The sequence below is a fragment of the Cyanistes caeruleus genome, chromosome 10 (genome assembly GCF_971803275.1).
Source record: "Cyanistes caeruleus chromosome 10, bCyaCae1.hap1.1, whole genome shotgun sequence".
Taxonomy (NCBI): Eukaryota; Metazoa; Chordata; class Aves; order Passeriformes; family Paridae; genus Cyanistes; species Cyanistes caeruleus.
In genome coordinates this window covers 692,328-702,375 of record NC_141710.1, presented here as the reverse complement: position 1 = coordinate 702,375, position 10,048 = coordinate 692,328, and the positions used below count along the sequence as shown (strand labels likewise).

General features: G+C 41.4%; 1 long non-coding RNA gene across 1 annotated transcript; it reads left to right on the top strand.

Moving 5' to 3' along the window:
• The first annotated feature begins 973 nt into the window (after positions 1 to 973).
• On the top strand, positions 974 to 8,447 carry LOC147651173 (uncharacterized). Its single transcript, XR_015274212.1, has 2 exons — positions 974 to 1,072; positions 2,005 to 8,447. It is a non-coding gene; the product is annotated as an uncharacterized LOC147651173 (long non-coding RNA).
• Positions 8,448 to 10,048: the final 1,601 nt, after the last annotated feature.

The following is a 10,048-nucleotide window of genomic DNA, read 5'->3' as shown; positions in this document are numbered from 1 at the left end:
CATGATGAGTTAACAGGAATCTTTCCAAATTCCTGTAAAGAAAACCTTTTTTCTTCTCATAAACTTTATAACCCCACTCTAAGGTATGCCATATGAGAGCTTGATGGCAGCAATTCCTAACAAATTCAAGTGCTGGGTTACAGACAGGGCAAGGCAAAAGGAATGGTACTCTAGTGCTATTTCTACTGCAGGTGAAGCAGCCAGTGAGCTTGAATCAGAACTTGAGAAATAAACTAAGAGCCATCATCTCTAAGAGGGTTTTCAATCGCTAATTGCAACATTCCCCTGTGCAAGGTCCCCTTCTGTCTTCTGCTTCTGAGAATGTATTGCAAGCCTCTGGGTGGGGCTGGGCTGAGAATTTCTCATGGTATGTGCTGGAAGTCCCACAGAGAAGGTGGTGGATGCTTTTCAGCTTTTGGCTGCTAAACCCATTAGCCTGGATGAAGGGTTTGTTTTTGTTGTGTACCTGCCAAATGCGGTAGCCAAGAGAGGTCAAAGGACATTGAGTTTGGGAATATTTTTAACCACACATCCATCATTGGTCTTTTTAATTGGATTATTGTTTTTTCATCAAAAAACCTCTCAGAAATCACCTACCTCTTCCATACAGTCATGGTTTCACTTTTTGATTGCAGCAGAATGGTTGCCAGAAACACTGTGCTTTGTAGAGATGGAAAGGATGATTTTATATAGGAAAAATGTGTGGGGCACAGTGTGGTCACTTCATTGCTGCAAATCTTGCTGGCTGCAAAGATTCTGCCTGTGGTGGAAGGGTTTTCTGTCAGCAGATTTCTCAAATAAATATTCATTGCTTTGGTGGAGAGACTTTCCCTGTACATCTAGTCCCTTGAAAACGAAAGAACTGTATTGCAGGTGCAGATGGTACCTTCCAGCACAGCTGCTTCCAATTTGATATTCCTGGGGCAGCACACCATCCAGCACCATTGAAGTATTTCCATTTTCCTTCTCCCACAAAGAGGGGACAGAAGAGGCTGGGTGGTCCTTCCCAGGGTGTAGCATCAGAGAGCAGCACTGTGGTCAGTGCCAAATGAGGCTGTGGTGGAATGCACAGGTATTTGAGGGCTTACAATCTCTGTCTTCAGCACCTCCTTTGCTACTATGAGGCTTCAGTCAGGAGGGTCTGGGGAAGGGGCAGCTCGGGCGTTTGAGATACTGCCCAGAAAAGTTGGTGGAGAGTAGGTTTGATTATGTTCTCCTCGCAGAGAGTGTAGACACTGGAAGGAAGGTGTGCTGTGCTCTTCTTCCCTTTCACCACCGGGAGGAGCTGGGAGAATGGGCTCCCCAAATGCCCCGGTGCCTTCGCTCCAGGCTGCTTCAGATGCAGTGGAAGCAGAGGTGCCTGAGGAATGTGCCCGGGTACGGGAGGGACTGTGTGTGCAGGATAAACAGAAGTTCCCTGCATGCACATTTTCCTCTTGCACTGCTCCCTCGGTACATTAGAAGAAGATATTTCTTTCAGCTCAAGGGTCTAGGTTTAAATGGCACATTGCATTGGATTAGGTGCCGTGGAAAAGCCAGAAACCAACCTACTCCAAGGGGTGTGGAAATAGCAGAGATATGTCAAAGCCATCCAAAAGCAAAATTTTGCCTCCAGTCAAGAGGCAAACGCATGACCAGGCCTGCAGCCTGACCAGATGGCTCAGACAGTGTTTCTGCCCACCTGGCAGGCACGACTGCTCCCTGTAGAGAAGGGAGCCAGAGTGCTGACACCTTTCTCCAAAATGTCGTGCCTCAATTGTCTTCTCAGCTGAAAGCAGTGAAGAGTTTCCCAGACTGGAAGTTTAAAAAGCAAAATAAGGTTTGAAGAGTGTGCTAAATGTGAACTCTTCCCTCTCAAGACAGTAGCTGGGAGTAACAATGGGCGTGCCTGTGGCTGTGTTAAATCAGTCCAGTAATTCTTCCTAGCTTGCATCTTTTTAGGTTTGCAGCATTATTTCTGTGCAGCATGAATGAAATAAAGGGTAATTTTGATCTTTGGCTCAGGGCACAGATGACAAACATCGTGCAGCCCCTGCAAAGCTGTCTGGGGATGAAGCAGTCACCTGTACCTCCCTTCAGCTTCTCATGGAACAGGTCAAGGAACACGGATACCTTCAGCCCTGGGAAGAAAAATGGAAGACTGCCAAGTGCATTTTCCTGAGACAGAATTTGCTTATGACATTATAGTGTCTGTTTGCCATGAAGATTTTTCAGGCTGCACAGAGGAGCTGCTCCCCAGGAACAGTATGAATTTACACTACAACTCTAAAAGGCTGGAACAGTTCACGAACTTCCACCTCTACTTCGAACTTCCACCTCTACTTCGAACTTCCACCTCTACTTCGAACTTCCACCTCTACTTCGACACTGAGAGATTGCAGAAGTTAAAGACGACACTAGAGCCACACATGCTGAGATTTAGCAGGTCATTCCACACCTACTGTGTCATGTATGGTTAGTTAATGAAGTGATAGGATTTGGTGAGCACCACTCAAGCAAATACAAGAGCTATTTGAGTGAAGCAAGAGCATGGAAGCAATCTGAGTATTTTCCATCTCAGATGCTGAATTTGGGACTTTTAGTCATTTAAACTGCAGATCATCCAAAGTCCTTGAAAGTCTTTAAGATAAGGAGGAGGGGAAGAATAGGTAGCCATGAAGCATTTATTTTCTTGGCTCCTCACACATTGCCTGCTGCCAATTTTCACTGCTCTGCACACAAAAATCTATTTGCCTCTTAATGCTAAATCCCATCCTGGGATTCACAAACAGTTCTTCCATGTGTCTGCAGGGATCAAGAAGGTATACAGAACAGCCATCAAAGAAGCTGAGTGCTTTGGAAGGAGAGAGAATGGTACCAAATGTTTAATGTTGCTACTCTGCGTTCAGCTACAGAAATAATCCCAGTATTAGGACAGAAGTAGATCTGAAAATGGAGTCTGTAGGTCAGTGCTGTGTCTGCCCAAGAAAGCTTCAAAATTCAGCAGTGAACTGCAAAATTCAGCAGTCTCATGGATGAGAACACCCTGAAGAGCTTGAAAAGCCAAATCACCTTATAAGAAAGCAAGTACTGCTCATAGTGGCTGTCACTGGAGGTTCAAGGCTGCTGAACTAGGCTAAGATAACTTTTTTTCATATGTAAATATATTTTTTTAAATATAAAATACCTTATAGCAGCCTTTTGTAGTAGGGCTTATACCATATCTCCAAATATCCAAAGTATCAACATGGAAATCTACCAGCAAATGTTTAAGGGAGGTAATGTGCTTTTATAACAATCCACCAGAGCATCCCAGGCTCCATATGCTCCATGAGGTCTTTACTGCAGAGGTGGCAGTTACTTACAAGCTTCTTCAGAAGGTGTAGAAAAGCAAACCCAGCATGCTAAAATATTCACTGTACTCACTTCAGGCTGTGTCTTCAGTTCTGGTTAAAATCCTTTCAACAAACGCCACATCTTAAATTCTGGAAAGCAGGATGAGCAGATCGCAGTATGAGCAATGGATATATCACAAATACACATGATATCATTCTGAGAAGTGACACAAGAGGAAAAGTTATTTCAGAAATAATGAAAGCCTGATTTTTCATCTAACTACCAATGAAAAAGTACCTTGTAAACGTGTTTATTCTAGTTTGCCTTTTGCCACTTCAGTGACATTTTTGGCCAAAAGTAAAATCTGGAAGAACACTAGAACCACACAGTAATTGAGCAGGACCTGCACCACAATGAAATTCATTTGGAAAAAGGTGTCTGCCTGCCTACCTGAGCTTCCTTGTAGAAATAACAGTTAAGATAGTGAGATTTTCCTACTTTTCCCCTATGCTTTTATGTCTAAATATTCACAGTCACTACACCAATGGACTTGCAATTGAGGAACAAACTGCATGACCTAGGAAGAATACTTCCATACAGGTTTAAAATAAGTCAAACAAACAGATATTTCTTCTAAAGGAAGGAATGTTTCATCTGTTGCCTTTAAATTTGGACAGCACAAAAGGCCAAGAGAAGTTTTTTCATGCCATTGTTCTGTGTCAGCACTTTCTGATTGCATTATATTGATTTAGGGTTTTAGGGTACATACACACTTTAGATCTAAGTCTAGGTTAGAAGAGGGCAAGTGATCTTTTTATTCAGTGTTTGGTGGAAGGAAGTGTTTGGTGGAAGGAAGAAAGAAATGTCTCTGTTTAATTGGAGAATACTTATTTATGGAATGCGTTGCAGTACTACCTTTATACTTAATTAGAAATTCATTATGTGACTGTTTTCTTTCAGTCAAAATAGCTTCCATTTTTCTCTGTGATCAGTGGAAAATTTAAATCTTCAAAGTAATGGTCTAATCCACCTAAATTGCAAGAATGTTAATGTTTCCTGTCTCTTCCTTTTCCCACTGTGCCTCTTTTCCCCTCATTTTCTGTGAGCTTCCATCCTAAATTATTTGCTACAGCCAGGAACGCTGCTTTTTCTTGGCCATGTTCTTTCCCTTTCTTCAGGGCTGCATGCCCTGGGAGAATTACAGCAGCATTAATCCAAAAAAACGTTTGCCAATAGCAACTTGGAGTACTGTAACTTCAGCAAATCTTGGCCCTTCCTATCCACCTACTGTTGAGTACAACTTGAGGTCAATGCTCTCTCACTTTTCTGCAGCACAAGAAAAGCAGTGGTTTAGGAAATTGTGGTGTGACCAAACTTTATTCTGCAAGTGACTCTCAGAAGTGATCAAGACTGTGGTTTGGAGATGTTTGTTTTAGAAAATAAAAATCAAAAGAAAATAAAGCAGTGGCATACCCAGGGAGATGATCTAGAAAGCCTGAGCTGGTCGCTTTAGGAACATTCTTGAGGCAGAATGAATTCGTATAAGTCAAAAGTGGTAAAGGGAATAAGAACCCTTGTCTGTATCACAAGGAAATGCTCTGCCTTAAGAACTGTTCAAGTTTACTAAGTGGTAGTTTTGTATTGATATCCCTCACAAAGCTTAGGAACGTGAAGGTAAAGAAACAATAAAGGATATCACAAATCTGAGCTTCAAGTGCAACAAATGTTTCTTCGGTTAAATAGGAAGAAATGTCTTTCATGACAGAATAAATATTAGTGATACACGACAAAAATAGTAATTTTTACGTATTTTAAATCTTCAACTACTTCCACAGTCAGATGGGAAGCTTGAGAGCCATCCCTTTCACAGCACAGGGGAATGTGTGACATGTGGAGGCCTCAGCCTGAATTATTGTCCAGCTCTCTGAGGGCACCAGTTTGAAGTGTCAGCTGTGCAGAGACTACCAGCTTTTCACAACATCTGAAAGCTGTTCTTAACTTAGGGAGAAAATACAGGCTAAAAAGCTGAGAGTTGATGTACCAGGTATTTAGACTTTAAATCCAGAAGTTTGAAGATGGTGTTTTTATCCCATAATCAAGGGACAAAGCAGTGGACTCCTTAAAACCTTTAGATTCTTGTGTCTAGTGGAGAAGACTTCTCTCAGTATGCCAGATTTTTTTTAATTCTTCTGAACAAGAAAGACAGAATTACCCATCTTATTTGCCCTCTGAAGTTATCCTTTTGTCCTTGACATGATGAGAACCACCCAGCTCTCCTTGCAAGATACCTGTAACGAAATAACATGGAAATTACAGCAAAGGAAGGGGACGGATGGAGAGCGAGTGTTGAGGCCTGCAGAGCCCCTGTGCTTTTTGGGGCCCAGAGCACGCTGCTGAAAAGGCTGACAACTGACAAAGGGACAGGTCTTTGTATGGAACACCTTTATTAGGCTTTGAATGGGGTCCATGGACAAAGACAAAGATAGGCTGAGGGTCCAGGATTATATCTGAGGCAAGAGGGGGCAGTTCCAAGGGCTAGGATCCAATGGGAACAGGTAAAAGTGGTTCATAGGCAGGGTGAGGGACAGGGAGAACCAATAGGACAGCTGGGGTGGAGCAATGCACTGAGATATGGCCAATGGGGGTCCAGGGAAGGGAGAACATTCTAGAGGATGTACAAAAGTGGCAATCAGGGGCTGAACAGCATGACATAAACTTGGCAAACCAATAGAACATCAGAACCCAAAAAGATTGACGTTTAACTGCAAAGGCCTGTGGGAGAAAGGCTTCTCTCACCCCGAGCTCGGGAGGTATTACTTGTTGCGCCTTTCCAGGGTGATGGGATGAAGATTTTTGCCGTTGGCCCTTGGGCCTCCACAATCTGGTTGCTAACAGCTCCTTCATGTAGGAGTTTTCAGATTGCTTCAATTGCTTCCCCTCATCCAAGTTGCAGCTCTGTAGCTTAGGAGTTCTTCAAGTAAAAGAAAGATCAGTGCCAAATATCCAGGTAATGGCACAGAGCATTTATGGCCTCGTGATAAGTAGCAGCTGCAAAATCCTCTTGTAGCAGACAAGTTTGAGCAGATTTGTGTCAGTTTTGAGGCATAGCTCGGAATAAACCACCTAAGTTGCGTAAGTACCTCGAGCAGGGTTTTAACATTGGGCTGTTTCTTTTTGCCTCTGTTGCTGTCCTGTTAACTTTTAGAAATCATATTGGAAATTTGGATACTTCCAAAGGCATGAAATTCTCACGCTTTTTATGAAAAATCTTCAGGTGTACATAGGAAAGGAATACCAAGTTCTGTGAGAAAAGCTGTGTGGGCTGAATTTTACTCTCCCAATATATGAAGATTCTTAAATGGGGTATTAAATATTCTGATATATACAGTTATATATAGATATATGCACACATATTCTTATCTATTCCGGTATATTTAGGAGCTAGAGATGATGAGTCACCCCTGGAATAGTTTGAGTGTTGTATAACTGCAGATCCAGGATGTGGGGGAGGCACTGAGCATTGGGAGCGTGGTAAAAACAAGGGAGCTCTGCAGAGCAGGGGGTGAATTCAGGAACACAGTGTACAAATCCGTACAGACCCAGGCTTCAGTAGTTTTGCTACTCACAGTAGAAAAAAGTTGTTATTTCTCCAGGGAAATTTTCATGTGGCATTAGGAGTACATGCAAACTGTGAGTGGAATTGACTAACCAATAGCTCCTGGTGACAAATTTAAAGGCAAAACTTATTTTAGCCTTCATCATTACTGGACTCTTTGTCAGGTCAGGCAGTTACTGTGAATCCATGGCAACTTTTCCTTTAGATTTTATGTTAGTGTCTAAGTGAGCAACTAGAGGGATCAACAAGAGACTTCATTGTCAGTGCAGCTTCAATTGGACTGTTGAAGACCAGAGGTAAGAGTTTTTCCTTAAGAAGCCATGCCTGGGTTTTTCTTATTCCTTTGTAAAGCCACTAAACATGGCAGAGGTTCTCATCCTTGAGGAACAGAATGAATAAAGCCTTTTACTTTCACAGTTCCTAGTTGAACCAGCAATGATAACTTATTGTCTTGTTGCCTGCCTTTAGCCAGTCAGTGGCAAAGTAACAGCCAGATTCATGCATGTCACATCAAGCTAACTGGCCAAGAAGAAAGAAGAGAAAAAAAACCCTGTTTGTATAGATTTACTCCTAATTGCTTTCTAATCAGTTCACATTCCATCTGTAATCAGAGAAGCCAAATCAATATTCAGCTAGGCAGGTGTGCTATGGAGGCAATCTTCCCTGATGCCAAATATGAAAATAATGCCAGCTTGCAGTGTCGTGACCTTCTAATCTCACTATATTAACAATGCTGAATCTTCAATTTCACAATTGCCAGGTTATCGCAGGACCCCTCGCTGTGAGGATGGTTTACTATAAATTGACAGGACCTTACCAACCTCAATAATTTTGATAACATGACTTCTTCATATTGCTTGCAACAGTTTTTTGAAGTAAGCAATTCTTATTTTGCTAATAGGAAAACCAAGAAGTGAGAGAGAGGTTAAATTAGTTGCTCATGGAAAAAAATGTAACCAAGTTTCAGAATTCCAATGCCTTTGCTGTACTCAGAATCACAGAATGCTCTTCTTTTTTTAATTACATTTATTTATTGGTTGTTTCAGGGACAGTGTGAATATTTTCCAGACAGTTTACTTTTCCATGAATGTGCTCATCTGAAGAAAAATTAGGAATCTTTGTTTTTAATCATATTTATCATTATCTTTAATGCTATGTCTTAAGCCAAAATACCAATATTCACAGTATTGATATGTGTGTATATATACATGACACATGATTTGTATTTCATTAAGATTCGTGATGTATCAAAATTCACAATTTCTTCAAAGTTTCCTAGTATAACTCTGTCTAAAGTCCCAGAATTGATGGGCTCCAGGTGCAAAAATATGTATTCTTCAGTTGTATTTTTGGTTTAACAAATTTCTGTGTTATATCTTTGGGCTCAGAATCTGTATTATTTCAGGCATTTTTGATCAGTAGTGTAATATTTATAGTTGCTAAACTTGCAAACCTACGTCACAGGGGAAGTAAAACTTACCTGGTGCATATTTACAGCTAATATCATGGCCATGAAGTCCAGAAATAAATGGAAGATATTTGGGACAGGAGGCTGACAGTTGTAAACAACTGTATGAACCTACTCAGCCATTGCATGATTTAATTTCATTTTTCTGCTTAGTTCCCTTTTAAAGTAAAAAATACATGTGTAATGATGTAATCCAATATTGTGTCCTTCACAGCTACAAAATGGGGGCAAATTGAGATTAGACAAACACCTTTATTTCTGGTATTTTTAAGTTTCAGTTTTGTGACAAGTAAGCCCATGTCCTCTCCCTTCCTCAAATTTCATCATCTGTGTGCTGACATAACCAATGAGCACTGTTAGAGCTTTCTGGGAGCATTCCTCATGTAGCTAGGCAGTCTGGGGAGGGAAGGTTTTGTCTTACCTTTAGGAATTGTTTGCTTTCATCAAAGAAATGATGATTTCAGAGAATACCAGGTGTTGTTGCAGGCTGTGGAACTGCATTTTAGTGAGCAGAGCCTCGTGAGCTGCAGCAACTTCTTCATCTCCTCAGACCTGCTGCTGTCCAGTTTCCAATCCCTCAGACATTTTTGTCTGAGGCTCCAGCTCCTGGTGTTCTGCTGCTTTGCTCCTCCTCAATCTCTGTCTTTTTCTGTGAGCGTGGCCCTGGAGGAAGATCAGAACAGGGAGCTGGGAGTGGTTTGTGCATGATGGAGGAGGAAGAAATCCTCGAGACCCTTACCTGCTACCCACTGGCACCTGGGTCAGGTTGTGACCTTCACACAATTCTGTGTTTTCCCTCCTTCCCCAGCGAGAGTGTGGTAGTTTTAGAGGACAGGCTCATTCTTCATAAGCCAGTAAGCACAAGGATGTAATCATCACAACTAAGAATGAGCTTTGGTAGATTGCAGGGCCTTGGAATAGCTGCAGTTAGCACAGGAGCAGAGACTCTTTTCTAAAGAGAATTGCAAAACCACAATCCAGTGTGAACTCCGATAAATATAAAGATAACCTAGCTGCCTGCTTGCTGCAAAGATACAGTTACAAGTCAAAAGCATTACCTTTATAAATGAAGGCTTTACCATGCATAAGGAAAGACACTTCCCAAAACTCCAGAGCACTCCTATTCAAGAGTTATTAAATGATCATGATTCAAACTGTATTTTTCCCTGCATCATAGCAAGCTATCAAGAATGCCACACTGGCCTTCTTACTTGTCTTCCACCAAACTTTCAGCATAAAAAAACCCCATTTTTAATTGCCTGCCATTACTTATTAGGGTAACTCCCAATCCCAAGCAGTAAAATGCAGTGTAACAAACCATAGTGCTGTGACCTAAACATGCTGGATGTTCACTGTTAGCTTTGGGACAGGAACCCAAGAATGTACCTCTGTCCACGTAAAACACTTCCAGAACTCTGGCTTATATGGATGGAAAAGCCTTTGATTGAAACCAAAAATAACCTTGTGAGGCAGGGCTGAGGGTGAGGAAGAAACAATGGATTATGGATAAGGAAATTCTATGCTTTTAAAACTGCCATTAAATCAAGAAAACTGCCACAAGTGAAGACTATCATCACCTTTTTTATGGCAGCAATATTAAAGTATTACAAAATTTATATTAATATTTATTAAAGATGAAATTATTTAAT